General features: G+C 35.9%; 2 protein-coding genes and 1 long non-coding RNA gene across 3 annotated transcripts in view; 1 reads left to right on the top strand and 2 right to left on the bottom strand.

Moving 5' to 3' along the window:
* LOC149682651 (uncharacterized) overlaps positions 1–17,884 on the bottom strand; it is a 271,813-nt gene that overhangs the window by 114,012 nt on the left and 139,917 nt on the right. The window lies entirely within an intron of this gene.
* The window catches only part of LOC149682659 (uncharacterized), a 147,951-nt gene that overhangs the window by 72,509 nt on the left and 57,558 nt on the right, over positions 1–17,884 (bottom strand). The gene's annotated exons all lie outside the window — the stretch shown is intronic.
* On the top strand, positions 387–1,443 carry LOC149682663 (uncharacterized). The gene is made up of 4 exons (XR_016365509.1): positions 387–872; positions 949–1,025; positions 1,134–1,254; positions 1,340–1,443. It is a non-coding gene; the product is annotated as an uncharacterized LOC149682663 (long non-coding RNA).

Here is a 17,884-nt window from a genome sequence, read left to right as displayed (position 1 = left end):
AGGATTTCCAAAGAAATTTCCCAAGGAATTTTCTTAAGAGTTCTTAAGAAGATTTTTGTAAGGGACCTTCAGGGGGCGGGTACGTTTCATTTGAAATATGTACATCAGCCACCATTGGCCAATTGAGTCACGTGGTACAAAGACCTTACATTAGGGACTGAGAAATATAACAGAAAGCGTGGCTTGCAGAAGCGCTGGGTTTTGGGGGTCCGGATTTTGGTAAATCTCGTGTCTTTCCTCTCTCTCACACCGCATTTATTAATTGAATTTCTTTCCCCATCCGGCCCATGGGAAAGTTTTCGTTTTGGAATTCGGATGCCATATCGCCGGTTTACGGGTTTAGGCTGGTTATTTTTTCTTTCGGTCGCGACGCGAAATTTGTTATAGTCTGTCAAACGAAAGAAGAGCCCTGAGAAATTCGTCCAAATTGATGTCGCCACCATCGACCCCATAGTACTTTATCAACTTGTTTTGTTTTGTCAATAGTCGGCTGTAATATAGTCTGCTATAAACAGATAGGCTTAATCGCAATAGAACCAATACATTTTGCAATATATATTTAATATGATTATGTTTCATGGCTTTTTACGATCATCGAGTATTAAAGAATATAAAACAAAATTAACGACAAGACACCAGTTTTATCTTTGTTGAACTAGCATTGCAATATATTTTAATGACATAATAGCAGACTATATTACAGACGACTATTGACAAAACAAAACAAGTTGATAAAGTACTATGGGGTCGATGGTGGCGACACCAATTTGGACAAATTTCTCAGGGCTCTTCTTTCGTTTGACAGACTATAGTGAAATTTGGAAACACTTGTTGCTCTGTCATTAGAGGATTTACAGCTGTTATTTTAAATAGTAAGTAATTATATTACCGCTTATTCTATTGTATATTCTAAACGCTTTAGTTATTCAGTTTTTTTTTGTTAAATAGGAATTCATTTACATTAAAAATTCGAGTGGGATTATAAAGTTTGATTTCCAAACATCAAACTGAAATGGCTTCCAAAGGTTTGTCATAAAGTGATCGCCATGTTCTTTATTTAAAATTTCGGAACACATTATGTATGCTCAAAATTATATTTAGCTATATTTAACTTATGTTTATTGATTCACCAGAAACTACGCCTAGAATGCAATTTTTAAAATTAGGATTTCAACGGTGGAAAGCTGAGAGAGCTAGGATAGGTAGAGGTTCAAATAATGAGAGATTGGCTCCATTTCTTCTTGACTAATTAGGGTAAGAATTACAATTATTTGTGTTTATTTTTTAAAATGAGTATATTCAACTTTACCAAATTAATTGATTCCGATAATGTGAACAGGACTTGCCGATTACACACATTAGTTTTGAATAAAACTAGTACCTGAACATTTCATATCAGAAAGTGTGAACAAATTATATTTAATGACAAAACCTCAATTTTAGGACTGTACATTTACAATTTGAACTAATAAATTAAATTTTTTTGCTCCATGTTCAACCTCACTTGAAGGAATTATGTAATTTGAGGTGAAAAAAGGATATGTCAATTGCATGTCCTTATTTGCCTCTTTGATTAATTATTTCAACATTTTAGCAAAATAAACACAATAAAGAAACATTTTTATAGCTACTCAATACCTACTGAATAGAGTAATGGCAGTGCCCCCTGGACTGAATTAAACTCTACGAGGGGATAACATGGGGTGCCATTAGTCTATGTAGAAAGCGACCAAGGCAAACTATATTAATCAAAAATGTCTTGATTAGAATAAAGACCTAAAAAGTATCGATAAGACTGAGGTTATCACTTGTCTGAAGGATCAGATATTAATTTTTCTTTTTAATTGAAACTTAAATGCATGCTTAAGAAAAAACAACGTTCCATTACCGTTTTCCGTTGAAATAAATTATTATACTGGTAATCAATTTCAAAAATTTACTTATCTCGGCTTTTCGACCACAATTCCATTCCCCGAAAACATTTTATCATTATATTAATTACTTTTGGGAGAGTACGTGTATGGTTTTGCGTTTTAAAAGGTTCCTAAAGACGTTACATCCCCATTCGTAACCGGCACGCTTCGAAGTTGATTATTTTAATTATTCTAAAACCAATGTCGCCAAATTCAATAGGGACAGTAAGATTTTTACTCGCGGTTTTGCAAAATGATATAATATCAAGTGTACTTTAGTCAACCGTTGTATTGTTCTTTCTCATAGTTCAGGGCATGATCAGTGTTACTGCCCAATTTCTCTCTCTAGTTTCTAACAATGGTTAGAGACTTTTTCATATGGCACGGCACAACGTTATATGCATTTGTAAATTCTAAGTAGCACAAAAGGAAAAAGAATCCTATTTTTTATATTTTGGTTTGAAATAAATAAACTCATGATAGTAGTTATAACGAACAGAAAGTCAAGGGAATGGCACCGGTAATGAGCAGCAAAAAGAGAGGAAAGTTTTCTTCAAGTTAGCAGAGGGACATGGTAGTGAAAATAGTAATCTAGAATTTTGTTCGTTCAAACCTTAATATATCATGAAAAATTCAAGTGAGGAGGCGGCACTACCTAGAAAGATTGATTTTGGCAGATAACAGCGAAAAAATTATGTTCTACACACACTGGAACTATGGGAGAGTTTCAGTGCGGCAGGTCGCACATGATGAAATTTCAACTCCAGTTTACATCAATTCTCTCTGGTCGTACTAGTAGCAGGTTAAGCTATAGTTTGCTCAGGTCCTGTTAGACACGAAAGGGTTATATAGTGCTTGTAACTTTTAAAAGGTTGTTGTCATGGCTAAACAGACTGCTATTACAGTTTTTTTATTGTTTTATAGGTTATTTTGACACGTTATCTCCCAAAAGTAATTAATGTAATGATAAAATGTTTTCGGGGAATGGAATTGTGGTCGAAAAGCCGAGATAAGTAAATTTTTGAAATTGATTACCAGTATAATAATTTATTTCAACGGAAAACGGTAATGGAACGTTGTTTTTTCTTAAGCATGCATTTAAGTTTCAATTAAAAAGAAAAATTAATATCTGATCCTTCAGACAAGTGATAACCTCAGTCTTATCGATACTTTTTAGGTCTTTATTCTAATCAAGACATTTTTGATTAATATCTGTTCCTTCAGTCTTCATTTTAATTAAGAATGTTAAGAAACTGTTTTACATTTTCAAAATCTGCTCTAAGCAGAAACATATATAAAGGGAACCATAACTTTAGCTCAATCAGACATTTATTTATAATGACACTTCAAAAAAAACGTAAATCATTAAAAGTTCGGATTCTTATTGTAATTAACATAATTAAATTTTTTACAATCATATTTGAAACGCGAGGCGCCCCCTAAAACTTCCAGAAATAGGACCAAATTGACAATTTTACAAAATTTTTAAAAATGCTGATTTATGTCCGTTTAACATTTAGCTCAAAATTGTCATAAGCTCAATATGAAATTCGGATATCCTTAAAACTTCACAAAGACGATCCGAGATTGTCAATTTCAAACTTTTATGTAGCAAAAACTAACGTCTGTTTGTTTAAGCTTAAAACCTTAAACAAAATATAGTCAGGGCTACCCTAAAAGTTCACAAAGATGATCCAAGATTGTTAATACGCCTAAAAAGTGCCATCTTCAAAATATGTAGCCGGGGAAAAGAGAGCGTGATCGAGTGGGCTTATCTAGTGGTTGGAAGTCGCGGGGGTTGGGACAGGGATAAGGGAGTTGAGATGGATTGGAAATGATGATTGGCGACCTGCGGCACCGTATCTCTCCCAATGTACCTCGCGCACGCCCCTACCCTTCGGTAGGCGATTGCTAAGTGTTGCCGCGTAGCGCCATTACATTTGTATGAGAACTAGCTTCTATTTTGAAGATAGAGGGAGCGCCCTTTACAATTTAGTCCAGTACGACCCTACCTAACCGCTGACGATGCTGGGAGGACTATGGTGCCGTAGGTGGGGGTACACAGGCAACGCTATAGGTATTAGGGTTTCCACTCCATTCCTCTCTCCTTCAAGGTTGGGACTCCAGGCATAGCCTACTCCATCACGCATTCGCCAACGCAAAGCAACTCGCGCCAGCGTGGGAAATAAGGCGGTGACACAGGGAAAATGACCAGTTTAAAAATTGCCTGGTCTAGTTCAAAAATTAAATCGGAGGGGGGTAAGTGGTGGGACTGGGACTATGGTGCGCGAATACTTGGCATCTTATATCTTCTCCCTAGTAAACTAGATATCGCTTCTTGGTAAAATTTTATATATCTAAAACCATAAGTTTATAAGATATGTTCCATAACAAGCTTCATACAACTTTTGGAAAATAAATTTCCCTGAGATTTCCAGGCTTTTCCCCATGTACTTCCCTGAGTTTCCAGGTTTTTCCCGTATACGGAGTATCCTATGGAGCAAATGTTAACGAAGGAGGGAAGGGGCAAATAGGACTATTACATAATCAAAGGATCAATTACCCGGGGCAAGTACCCACAAGTACCTACAAGCATCCACAAGTACCCACAAGTACCTACAAGCACCCACAAGTAACTACAAACACCCACAAGTACCCGGGGCAAGTACCCACAAGCACCCGGGGCAAGTACCCACAAGCACCTACAAGTACCCACAAGTACCTACAAGCACCCACAAGTACCTACAAGCACCCACAAGTACCCAAAAGTACCTACAAGCACCCACAAGTACCTACAAGCACCCACAAGTGCCTACAAGCACCCACAAGTGCCTACAAGCACCCACAAGTACCTACAAGCACCCACAAGTACCTACAAGCACCCACAAGTACCTACAAGCACCCACAAGTACCCACAAGTACCTACAAGCACCCACAAGTACCTACAAGCACCCACAAGTACCTACAAGCACCCACAAGCACCTACAAGCACCCGGGCTCAAACGCCATTTTCTTGCTTAATATCCCTCTAACGGCGTAAAGCACGACAAAAACGCCGTAAGTCTCATAGAATAAAATTTTAGGCTATGTTTTTAAAATTTTGTCACGCAACTCTTAGCTTAAACTTATGGAACACTGCTGTTTTATATAATCATTATTTTGTGCATGGGTTAGCAAAGGGACAATGAAATGGTTATTAAATTTTAAATGTATTTTAAATATTTTCCAGAAACTTTTGGCAAATTCTACCCCTGTTGAATTTTAAGCAACGCGCACCTGTCACGCCAGCTGTTTAGCTACACAAAGAGAATATGCAAAACTTCCTGGAATATTTTGTTTGAGAAAAATTGTTTAGTAATTGTTCTATTTATGGGGGCTATTTCTATATTTTTTTGGTAACCACAATAGTGAAAAGTTCTTTTACACTTAAAAAATAAATTTCTACACCAATAGTAGGGTATTAGTTAACCAGACAAATAATTTAGTTCATATTGCTATTTTGGAAAAACTAGGGGTCGGCATTTGGATAGGAAAATATCTGTTTGTTTTATCTTTATTCATTATTTGAAATTATCCACGGGAAGTCTATGATAAATGCAATGTAATCACGAATAATTATCTGATTATTATCCATGGATAACTGATTAACCAAAATTCTGTGGATTATCTTGTCCAAACGCCGACCCCTAGGAAAAACTACTAACTAGTTTAAAATTTAAGTAATGTAATTGTTATCAATTTGGGCCGGGTATATTATTCGAAAATTATGCAAATAAAAGCATATACTTATAGATATTATCATAAATCTCAGCTATTAGGGTGTTCAAGTTATAAATGCTTAAAATTAGATTATTAATTCTATGGTTTTATAAAATCTTGTGGACTTTTTGAAACTTTTTAAAATTAGTAATGTAAAAATTTAAAGGGTGTCTTAACTAGGGGTCGGCGTTTGGACAAGATAATCCACAGAATTTTGGTTAATCAGTTATTCATAAATAATAATCAGATAATTATTCGTGATTACATTGCATTTATCATAGACTTCCCGTGGATAATTTCAAATAATGAATAAAGATAAAACAAACAGATATTTTCCTATCCAAATGCCGACCCCTAGTCTTAACGTTAAAAATTTAGAGCGTTGGTAATGAAGTTGTGAAACTGATATTTAGTGCACTCCTTCAAAAAATTAATTGGAATTGATATTGCTTTAAAATTTGGATACTAGTGTCTAAATTTCAGTTCATCAAGTCTGTTCAGTGTTAAGTAGCCTTTTTCACGAGCTTATTATGGAATTGTATTTAATTGCAACGCTTTACCAACAGGGGTTACGCTTTTAGTTTCTTTTTACCTCTTGGAAATTCTATAATTAACGCAAAATTCGTGGGGTTTTCTCTCGTAGCCATAGCTAGGCCCTACAACCCTCCCTTCCCTCCCTTTGCACAGCTATTGCCAGGACAACTCCAAAGTTAACCTTGAACTATCGTAAATCTTAAACTTACTCGAGAGCCGATAATTTTACCCAGTCATGAATTACCTTAAAGGGAATATGAAACTATTCGTACATCTTTGGCAGGTAACATTAACTTTCCTCCTGGTTAAATTTCATAAAGACTCCATGCCCTTTACATTCCCTTTAAAATGCTTTTACTATTTCCAAGTGCAGAACACAGATGAATCGCTCTCTTTTTCTAATCATTGCATGTCTGACCTCGTACCAGCCGTTGTCTTTCTTTACAAAGTTCACATAATGTCCCTCAGCCAACGATTCATCCTTATGAATAATTAGCCGTTTACCGAGCCATTTACTTTTAAGAAGCATCTCGTTCAAAGTGACATGTGGTTGACTAATTTTTTTCTCGTAGAAATGGCAACCAATCTACTTTCTAAGGTTGCAACATCTGCCTCCGTAATATTTCCAATTCTAACTCTGCTTAGAATGTCACCGTAAGTTTGGTCGTTGGCTTGTCTTACATTTTGCGTTAGTTCATCGTATTTAAAAAACATCCAAAGATCACTTCATCCGATGCAATTGAATCTAAGTCTGACTTCTTCAGGATATTTGGGCCATTAGATCCGAAGATATTGTGCATTAAGCACTTAATTTACAATTATGACATTGGAAATTAATTTTTATGAAAATAATTATCCACTCTAAAAGCTTGAATCCTTTTTAATATAATAGAATAGATTGTAACACACCTCTCATTAAAATTTCAGGACGTTTGTATCAGTAGATCCGAAGATATATTCAGTCTTAGTACTGAACCCCTCATTTTAATTTTGAAAATAATTTTTAAAAAACACTATCCGCTCTAGAAGCTTGAATCCTGTTTAGTATAATAAAACACGTCGAAACACACTTCTCGTTAAAATTTCATGTAATTTCGATCAATAGGACAGAGTATATGGCGAAAAAACTGACCTCCTCCCATAGAACTTAATGTTAAATTTTTCAAAGGTCGCGCTTATACATGTAAACTGAATTCTTTGATCGGGCTTCTATAGCGCGAGCAGCTTGCATCGTGATGCGCGGGATCAAGTGGGCTATGTACCTACCAACTAGACATAGCCCACTCGATCACGCGCAGCGTCCGCGAGCGCGGATCGAGTGGGCTATGAACTAGTTTACGTCGGCGGAAGCATGGATTTAGTATAGAAGCTTACGCTTCATGGACTAACCTTAAAACACGCACTACATTAAAGGTGGAATTCATAATCAACGGACGGAAGGCAATTTAGTACAGGCGAAGGCAGGGCGTCGTGCGCAAACCAGTCTTGGAAATAGCACAGGTCCACAGGTCAAAAACCAGTTTATTAATTGCTCGGACCAGTTTTTTTATTCAAAATCCGGGGGTTACTGGTCCTTGGGACCAGTTTATTAATTGAGAATTTTTATGAAAATTCAGGAGGGACCAGTTTAAAAATTCTTGTCATTATAAATTTCTACTCCATGGATATAGTCTCCAAGCCTTGACTTTTTCTCATTCATGTGATTCTTGCCTTCCTTGCTACAACCACAGCCCACTCGATCAAGCTTTGGCTTCACACGCTATAGAAGCCCCTACACACAATGTTTTTCCATGAACGCTGGATCTCTAAAGGGACTGGTGAACGGAATAGATTTTTCTCTATAGCACGTTTGCTTTGTGAAAAAGTAAATAAAAAAAAACGGGTACGGCCAAGGTCGTTTAAATTTCTTTTCAATAGGTTTATTCAGAATCACAAAAGGCCGATGGCCTTGAGTGCTCCCAAATTCACAACCCCCATCTCTTCCCCCGACGCTATGCTAGAGAGGACTCGGTTTGTACAGTGGAAGGCGGGCGTTTTCCGGTCCCTTTAGAGATCCAGCGTTCATGGTTTTTCCTATGTAAAAGCGCGTGTTGGTAATTTTCGGCTTTTTCGCTCGAAAAATCCAAGGAGCCAGCTTTTAACATGACCGGCTATGGGAGGAACATGGTTATTTAGCCCTAATTTTGAAAATACTCGTGCAAATCTCTTGAAATTTTAAAGAGATGTGCAAATCAACGTTTGCTATGTTTTGGAAATTTTAAAAAGTTTCCCTTTTATAGTTTTTTGTATAAATATTAGAACGAAAATTAGCCCTAAATGAAGGGCTTGGTCTTGGAACGGTTTAATAAGTTTCTTCCGTTTCACTTGTTCGAATCTCTTGAAATTTTTGTGAGAGGCACATTGAACGGTTTCAAATTATGATGCAAAGTTTCAAAGTTTTCAAAGAAACAATTCACTTCCAAAACATTCATTAAAATTGTGCTTGTGCATAATCCTACAACCTATAGACCTAAAAATAAAATAAACAAGCTGGCCATATATATACGCCCGTTAAGGGGCAGATTGAAAATGGAGCAAGCGCCATCCAGTGAACAGATATACAAACTCAAAGGTGACATTTTTTCATTGGCTGAAAACATTCTGACACTAAAATTCTGCCTCTGCGCATTTCTAAGCGAACCAATAAGATCACCCCTCATTCGTGAAAGCCCGGTTTAGAAACTCGTATGGCCGTTGTAAATTTTGAATGAATTTATTTTTAGGTGTATTGAGTCGCTTAGGGAAATTATAGGAAAAGAACTATTCGTTTTAAAAGTTCCAAATTTTGCACGATAATTTAAAACCTTTCAATATGCCTTTCACTAAAATTTCAAGAGACTCGAACCAGTGATACTGAAGGAAACAAATTTAAACTGTTTGAGACTAAGCCTTTAAAATATGGTTAATTTTCGCTTTAATGTTGTTACAAAAAGCTTTGTAAGAGAAAAATTTTGCACAAAAATACCGAACGTTTTTTGCAAATCTCATTAAAATTTCAAGAGATTTCAACCAGTACTTTCAAAATTAGGACCAAAAACGGTGTTCCCCCCGATGACGGAAATGTTAAGAGTTAACTCTGATTTTTGACATAATTTTGCATCTATAGCCCGATTGAATGGGCTGTGCGTCAAAGAAATACTCCCTAAATTTTTCAATAGGATTAGTAAACAATAAATTAGGGATAGGGTCACTGGTCCCATAAACCAGTTTAATATTGCAGTCGCTGGGGGTCACTGGTCCCGAGGACTAGTTTCAAAAAAATCCTTATTTCCAAGACTGGCGCAAACGTCCTGCCTTTTGCGCACGACACCCTGCCTTCGCCTTCACTAAATTGTGTTGCGTCCGACGCTTATGAATTCCACCTTTATTCCTCGGCTGAAATGGTGCAAACTGGTTTGTGACGTAAAATTTGAGGCAAATTCAGTGACACGCGCGTTTGTGATGTACAATTTGAGATAAATTCAAGGGGAATGCGCCGAGAAAAAGAAAGTTCGCCTCAATTTTTACGTCATCAGCTTGTACCCCCACCCTCGCTAACTTTTATGACATAAATGTAGTTAAAATCGAATTGCCTTACCGAAGGCTACAGTGATATATCCATGAAGTGTAAGGTTCTATACTAAATCCATGGCGGTAGTCTCTATTTTAGTAATTTGTGCTATGATTTGTGGTAATACAACGTAAGTCCAAGAGTGGCTTTAAACATGACTTAACCCATGATAAAACATCGTAAGTTCAACAGTATTTGATTTAGGGTAAAACAACGCAAGTCGGAGTATGTATTTAAAACTGTCAAAAACAATACTTAAACTTAATTGATCTTAATGAAACCAAGAGTGGCGCCAACTCTAAAAATTAGGCTTTCATTCAAGACCGTTCTCAAATCTAACGAACGTATTGTTAATTCTGTAGGGGTAGTTACCAAATGGGGAAGTTTGGAAAATTTCCCATGTTATTTCTATGGCGATTTTCTAGTTTTTCCTCAAAATCTGTGATTAATTTTATGCAAATGAAAACCACCCTTAGCAACTTTATGGTTTATAAAATAAACTATTGGACGGATCTCCTTGAAATTTTAACCACATATTAAGGGCCAGGATTGTAGTTCAGAGGAAAAATTTGAAAACACTAAACATAATACGAAAAAAGTTACATCCAATCAAAAAACCTTCCTTATACATTAGAGCCATCATCAGGCCTTATCTAAGGGAGCTACCGCTCCCTTAGAATAGTATATACCTCCCTCCCCCTTTTATAAACCGAAACTAGGGCTGTGCAAATAGTGGTTTTCAAACTGAATCGAATAGTAAATCTCCTACTCGAAATCCGAATCGAGTACTCGTTCAAACAAATATTACTCTTTTTCAAAAAATCTTGTTCGAGTACTCCTTTTTTTCAAAACGAGTGCTAGAAAATAGATTACTCGGTTTCACCAGACGAATACTCGTTTCAAAACGATTAATCGTTTTCTAAATACATGTAGTAGTCTAAAAATATTTTAGTTCCCGCATAGATTTGAATTTTTCCTTTCACTCTGGTTCCCACGCTAAGACTTGTATTTCGTGAGAGAAAAAATACCACGAAGTGCAAAATCTTTCAATTGAATTCTCGTTTTCTATTCGAATTTAACCCCTTGGAAACGATTACTCGGTTTAGGAAACTGTATTCGTATTTAAATTGGGTATTCTAATTTCTTTTCGAATAATCGTTTTGGGATTCGAATACTCGTTTTTCTCCAAATGCGATTCGAATTAAACTAATGTTATTCGAGTATTCGCACAGCCCTAACCGAAGAACGTATAGCATATCACATCACGGAAGATCTCTGCTAGAGAGGGCGAAGACTGTAGTAGTTTTCATAGGCGTAGAGTTTCGTACATGTTTGTTGGGGCCCGGCCCAACCAGCCTGGAGCAATACATAGATAGCATCATGCATGATGCATGCATATGATGTATATAAATTCCTAACGAATCCCTTACAAAAATCTTCTTAAGAACTCTTAAGAAAATTCCTTGGGAAACTTCTTTGGAAATCCTTAAGGCGTTCTTTAGGAAATTGGGGAATATTGGCCCCTTTTTCTTTGGAAATTACTTTGGAAATATCTTTGGAATTTTCTTGGGAAATATCTTTGGAATTATCTTGGGAAATATCTTTGGAATTATCTTGGGAAATATCTTTGGAATTTTCTTGGGAAATATCTTTGGAATTTTCTTGGGAAATATCTTTGGAATTTTCTTGGGAAATATCTTCGGAATTTTCTTGGGATATATCTTTGGAGTTTTCTTGGGAAATATCTTTGGAATTTTCGTGGGAAATGTCTATGGAATTTTCTTGAGAAATAAATAGGGAAGATTATGGGTTAATTCATTTAGCCACTTGAAACGAGGATAGTTCTCACATGGAAAACCATATCCCAATACAGAGAGTGTAGTTCTTATATGCTGAACTACATCCCTTATAGCGAGGGAAGTTCTCGCATGCAGTGTGAAATTGCTTATAAAGTCAGACATTTAATCTACTTAAAAACATCCGTAAACGGCAGAAAGTTTTAAACCTGTCCAATTGTATGGGGTAATAAGTGGGTTTTGGAGGCTTTAATGGCCAAGCAGTAGATACAGACGTTGTTGTTAAATTTAATAATGTATATTCACTGAGAGTTTTTCGAGTATCGGAAACGCGTTTAAGCTAATTTTGTCTACAATGTTTTCAAAAAAATATTTATTTTGGACTCTAATTACGCTCGAAATAAAGATAAAACATGCCATAAGAGAATTAAGCAAAAATTCCGACTGACAGCTTAGATTCCCTGTAAATCTAAACATAACGATTTTAATTACTCTTATTTTACTTTTAATCTATTTCATCCTTTACATAAACACCTCACGGATTATTAAAGGCAAAAAAAGATAAAAAAGAAAACAATAGGTAAATATAACATTCCATTTCAGCGCTTGCTGAGTCTTATAGCTACGGGACAAGCCTTCGTGAAACGTTTTTAATTTTTTTAACCATCAAGTTAATGTCTATCTAGGAAAACTCTAGCTAAACAATTAGGGTAAAAATATTGTTTAGATAATTATATGTAAAGCATAATTGCAATATATCTGGCCCTTTGAAATTCATCTCTAAAATTCTAAACTAAATTCGTTGGAAAATAAACCCTAGACCTTCTTTAGAAATTTATCTCTTGAATTCCAAACGAATTTCATTGGAAAATAAACCCTAGATCTTCTTTGGAAATTTATCTCTAGAATTCTTAAAGAATTTCTTAGGAAAATAAACCCTAGAGCTTCATTGGACATTTATCTCAATAATTCCTAACGAATTTCTTTGGGAAATTAACCCTAGACTTTCTTTGGAAATTGATCTCAAGAATTCCTAAAGAATTTCGTTGGAAAATATTCTCTAGACGTTCTTTGGAAATTTATCTCTAGAATTCCTAAAAAATTCTATAGAAAATAATCCCTAGACCTTCTTAGGAAATTTATCTCTAGAATTCCTAAAGAATTTCTTTAGAAAATAATCCCAAGAAGTTCTTTGGAAATTTATCTCTAGAATGCCTAAAGAATTTCTTTAGAAAATAGTCCGAAGACATTCTTTGGAAATTTGTCTCTAGAATGCCTAAAGAATTTCTTTAGAAAATAATCCCTAGACCTTCTTAAGAAATTTATCTCTAGAATCCCTAAAGAATTTCTTTAGAAAATAATCCCAAGACATTCTTTGGAAATTTGTCTCAAGAATTCTTTAGGAAATTCCAAGGAAGTCTTTGGAAATAGTTTCTTTAGAAAATTATCCCAAGGGCTCCGTAGGGTTCCAAAGAAATTCCTTTAGAACTCTTAAGAAGATTTTTGTAAGGGATATTAAGTAATAAATTTATATATACTACATTATATAGTATTTATTAAGTATATCCATGGACTATGTTTTCCTCTAAAGATAATCTAGACCGTTTTAAAACAAATTTATCCGTATTTGCGCATTACAATGCGAATGTTAAAATCCTTTCAAAAATTTCGAGACCACTTTCAGAACTCAGGAAAATCACCAACTTAGGAAACCATGAGAGCGACTTAACCCATAAGACTAATTTATACTTGTGCCTCGAAAAACATTTTGAAAATTGTTTATCTACTCTATGGAGTTGGCCAGCGGCGTGCCTTACCAGGGACACTAGATGTTTAAAGAGGGATGATCAGCTCACGTACGTTCAGACGAGACTGCGGCAATGGGTTTTTTAACGGGGATCTATAACGCGCGCCGTTTTGTTTTTACCTATCAAGGACAAATTGAATTCCTATTCCGAGTATTCCCCCATTTTTTCCGTTCCACCGGACCTAAGCCTTTCCACAGCGCGCCTATTTCTCTCAGATTTCGCATCTTCCCGCCATCATCCTTGATTTGGCTTTGAATAGTCCTGGTCCATATTGAAGTAACGCCGCCGATACGGCGGTCGCTCATTTTCGGCAGCGAAACCTAGCGCCATTTTCGGAGGTGCAATGCTGCCAGACACATTTCCCTAGAATTTTTTGGACTGATTGTCGTCAGCTGCTATTCATTCCGTATTTGGACACAGAACATCCCTAAAGGTTAATTTTTGTTTACGGAAACTTTAATCCCTTACAAAAATCTTCTTAAGAGTTCTAAAGGAATTTCTTTGGAACCCTACGGAGCCCTTGGGATAATTTTCTAAAGAAACTATTTCCAAAGACTTCCTTGGAATTTCCTAAAGAATTCTTGAGACAAATTTCCAAAGAATGTCTTGGGATTATTTTCTAAAGAAATTCTTTAGGGATTCTAGAGATAAATTTCTTAAGAAGGTCTAGGGATTATTTTCTAAAGAAATTCTTTAGGCATTCTAGAGACAAATTTCCAAAGAATGTCTTCGGACTATTTTCTAAAGAAATTCTTTAGGCATTCTAGAGATAAATTTCCAAAGAACTTCTTGGGATTATTTTCTAAAGAAATTCTTTAGGAATTCTAGAGATAAATTTCCTAAGAAGGTCTAGGGATTATTTTCTATAGAATTTTTTAGGAATTCTAGAGATAAATTTCCAAAGAACGTCTAGAGAATATTTTCCAACGAAATTCTTTAGGAATTCTTGAGATCAATTTCCAAAGAAAGTCTAGGGTTAATTTCCCAAAGAAATTCGTTAGGAATTATTGAGATAAATGTCCAATGAAGCTCTAGGGTTTATTTTCCTAAGAAATTCTTTAAGAATTCTAGAGATAAATTTCCAAAGAAGATCTAGGGTTTATTTTCCAATGAAATTCGTTTGGAATTCAAGAGATAAATTTCTAAAGAAGGTCTAGGGTTTATTTTCCAACGAATTTAGTTTAGAATTTTAGAGATGAATTTCAAAGGGCCAGATATATTGCAATTATGCTTTACATATAATTATCTAAACAATATTTTTACCCTAATTGTTTAGCTAGAGTTTTCCTAGATAGACATTAACTTGATGGTTAAAAAAATTAAAAACGTTTCACGAAGGCTTGTCCCGTAGCTATAAGACTCAGCAAGCGCTGAAATGGAATGTTATATTTACCTATTGTTTTCTTTTTTATCTTTTTTTTGCCTTTAATAATCCGTGAGGTGTTTATGTAAAGGATGAAATAGATTAAAAGTAAAATAAGAGTAATTAAAATCGTTATGTTTAGATTTACAGGGAATCTAAGCTGTCAGTCGGAATTTTTGCTTAATTCTCTTATGGCATGTTTTATCTTTATTTCGAGCGTAATTAGAGTCCAAAATAAATATTTTTTTGAAAACATTGTAGACAAAATTAGCTTAAACGCGTTTCCGATACTCGAAAAACTCTCAGTGAATATACATTATTAAATTTAACAACAACGTCTGTATCTACTGCTTGGCCATTAAAGCCTCCAAAACCCACTTATTACCCCATACAATTGGACAGGTTTAAAACTTTCTGCCGTTTACGGATGTTTTTAAGTAGATTAAATGTCTGACTTTATAAGCAATTTCACACTGCATGCGAGAACTTCCCTCGCTATAAGGGATGTAGTTCAGCATATAAGAACTACACTCTCTGTATTGGGATATGGTTTTCCATGTGAGAACTATCCTCGTTTCAAGTGGCTAAATGAATTAACCCATAATCTTCCCTATTTATTTCTCAAGAAAATTCCATAGACATTTCCCACGAAAATTCCAAAGATATTTCCCAAGAAAACTCCAAAGATATATCCCAAGAAAATTCCGAAGATATTTCCCAAGAAAATTCCAAAGATATTTCCCAAGAAAATTCCAAAGATATTTCCCAAGAAAATTCCAAAGATATTTCCCAAGATAATTCCAAAGATATTTCCCAAGATAATTCCAAAGATATTTCCCAAGAAAATTCCAAAGATATTTCCAAAGTAATTTCCAAAGAAAAAGGGGCCAATATTCCCCAATTTCCTAAAGAACGCCTTAAGGATTTCCAAAGAAATTTCCCAAGGAATTTTCTTAAGAGTTCTTAAGAAGATTTTTGTAAGGGATTGGCTTAATTTCAATACTATTTAATAAAATTGGAAAGCTCAATTTCTAAACGTGGAACAAAATATAGTAAAAAATTAAAGAATAAGGCTAGGACGCTGCCGTTTTATAATTGTGCCCTGTAGTTCTCTCAATTATGAAGCAGACGATAATCAGTTACCAAAACGGCCCACCCGCTCACGGACGTGATCGAGTTAGGTATTCGAAAAAAAAATCCCTCTCTCCGTAAATGGCGGCCGATCACTTGATTTTATTTTTCCCGCGGAAAACGCCGCGAGATTCTTGAGAACTATGCGGCGCTCAAATGGACCAATACTATAGCACTAAAATCTAGAAGTCCGGTAGACTGTACTACGCATGACACGCCGATAACTCTGTCGCAATTTCCGTCTCCTTTCGAATCCCTCTTAAAGCATCTAGTATCCCTGGCCTTACATTCGTCGCACTATACCAAAAACGGATAATGCTTCACACATAAAGTACGTAAGTCCCACTTTTCCATAGCTTTGGCCATAGATTTCATGACATTCCCGAAGTAAAAACTAAACAGACGAACAAAAAAGCTTTTAACCAATCATAAGTCCCCTAACCGTAGATAGCCTCTTTAATGCCAGACCAATGGCGACGAATATTACTATTTTCTTGCATGGGACCTCGACTAGACCTCGCCGGCAATATAACATAACCGGGAAGCTGGAAAGGCAAATTTGCGGTATCGTTCGTTAGTCGTTATATTATATTCAACGTTTTAAAGCTCAAGTTTCGAAAATTTTCGAGTCATTTAATAAGTCTTCAACTAAATATTATAAGAATTTTTTTAATTTCAACAGAAAAATAGCTCTGCGAGTAAAAGTAGACTCGAAAACTACACTAAGCCTCGGCTAGGTATCGGCGGTATCCCGATTTCCGAGCCCTGGCGGCTCGGCTCGCCGTAGCCGCGAGAACAGAAAATAATCCTCGTAAAAAAACAGATACACGGAGTCTTAAATAGTCTAAGCAAAAGCTACCCAGATTGATAAGATCTTCGTGCCTTACTCCCAAATAATCTTTGGTATTGTGTATAGTTTTAACTAAAGAATATTCAGTCTTTATAGTAGTTCCCTAATTTATGTACCTGGTAAATCGGTTCTTAAAGCGGAAGAATCGCAAGGATCTGAAGGAGCCGCGTTACCGAATTATGTTCCTCCGTATAAGAGGAGGTTCTTTCCCAGGAGCTTAGATAATATCGTGTAGCTCCTCGAGGCACAATGGCACATGTTACGTACTTCATGTGTAAAGCCTAATCGGCTTCTGACTATACTAGAGTAGAGCATGCTAAAATGGGTTATTTTCAGAAGACCAGTTGCACTTTTCAATCGGAGCCTCCGAAATGAACTAGGCCCATGCGTGTCGCGAAGCGAGAATATTATTTTAACCAATTTAGTTCGCCGCGGTTTTACGCTTGGGGGCGCTTATATTACCGTAAAATAAACAAAGTTCAACCCCTTGACCATGTCGACTGCTTAAGTATTTGGGCCAAGGTCGCGGATTGTAAGTATACGTTTTTATTACTCTTACTGAATTATTTTAATTGAAATAATTTATTTTGTTGTCATCAATACAATCTAACCGAAAGATACAATAAAAAGTGAAGAGTCATAAAAACATTTACGTTAATTTTAGGATGAAACTTTTCTTTATCATAAAAATTTTATGACTGACCCCTAAAATATCAACGATAATTTTACAGAACAAAATAAAACTATTCTGTTCGGAAACACTGCTCTGTAGTGGTTTTAATGGGTTTTTTGCAGTCAGTTAAACGCAAAAATTCTTTTTATGAGGTCACTATCTTCATGATTTCGGTATTATGGATGACAAATTTTTGGAGGGGCCCGTGGCCACTTCTAAAATATTTGGGGGGGGGGGCTCGGGCCCCACGGGCCTATAGAACTCTACGCCTAGGGTAGTTTTCCTTCTTTGAATCCCACTAAAAACTAACTCGCAAGAGGGGAAATAAAGAAACGAAAAAAGGGGACAACTGCTTTTGCCTTGCCGTGGAAACGGGTGGGAGGAAGGGGAGAACTGAAAAACCGTTAGAGGAAAAATTGAATTGCAAGCTTTCACACCTAGGCGGCAGCACATTTTCTCTCTTTTTTG

The sequence above is a fragment of the Phalangium opilio genome, unplaced genomic scaffold, assembly GCF_054372755.1.
Source record: "Phalangium opilio isolate 3A_F unplaced genomic scaffold, DU_Popi_V2 ptg000038l_1, whole genome shotgun sequence".
Classification (NCBI taxonomy): Eukaryota; Metazoa; Arthropoda; class Arachnida; order Opiliones; family Phalangiidae; genus Phalangium; species Phalangium opilio.
Note: the sequence above shows the minus strand (reverse complement) of the source record. Positions and strands in the feature narration are given on the sequence as shown.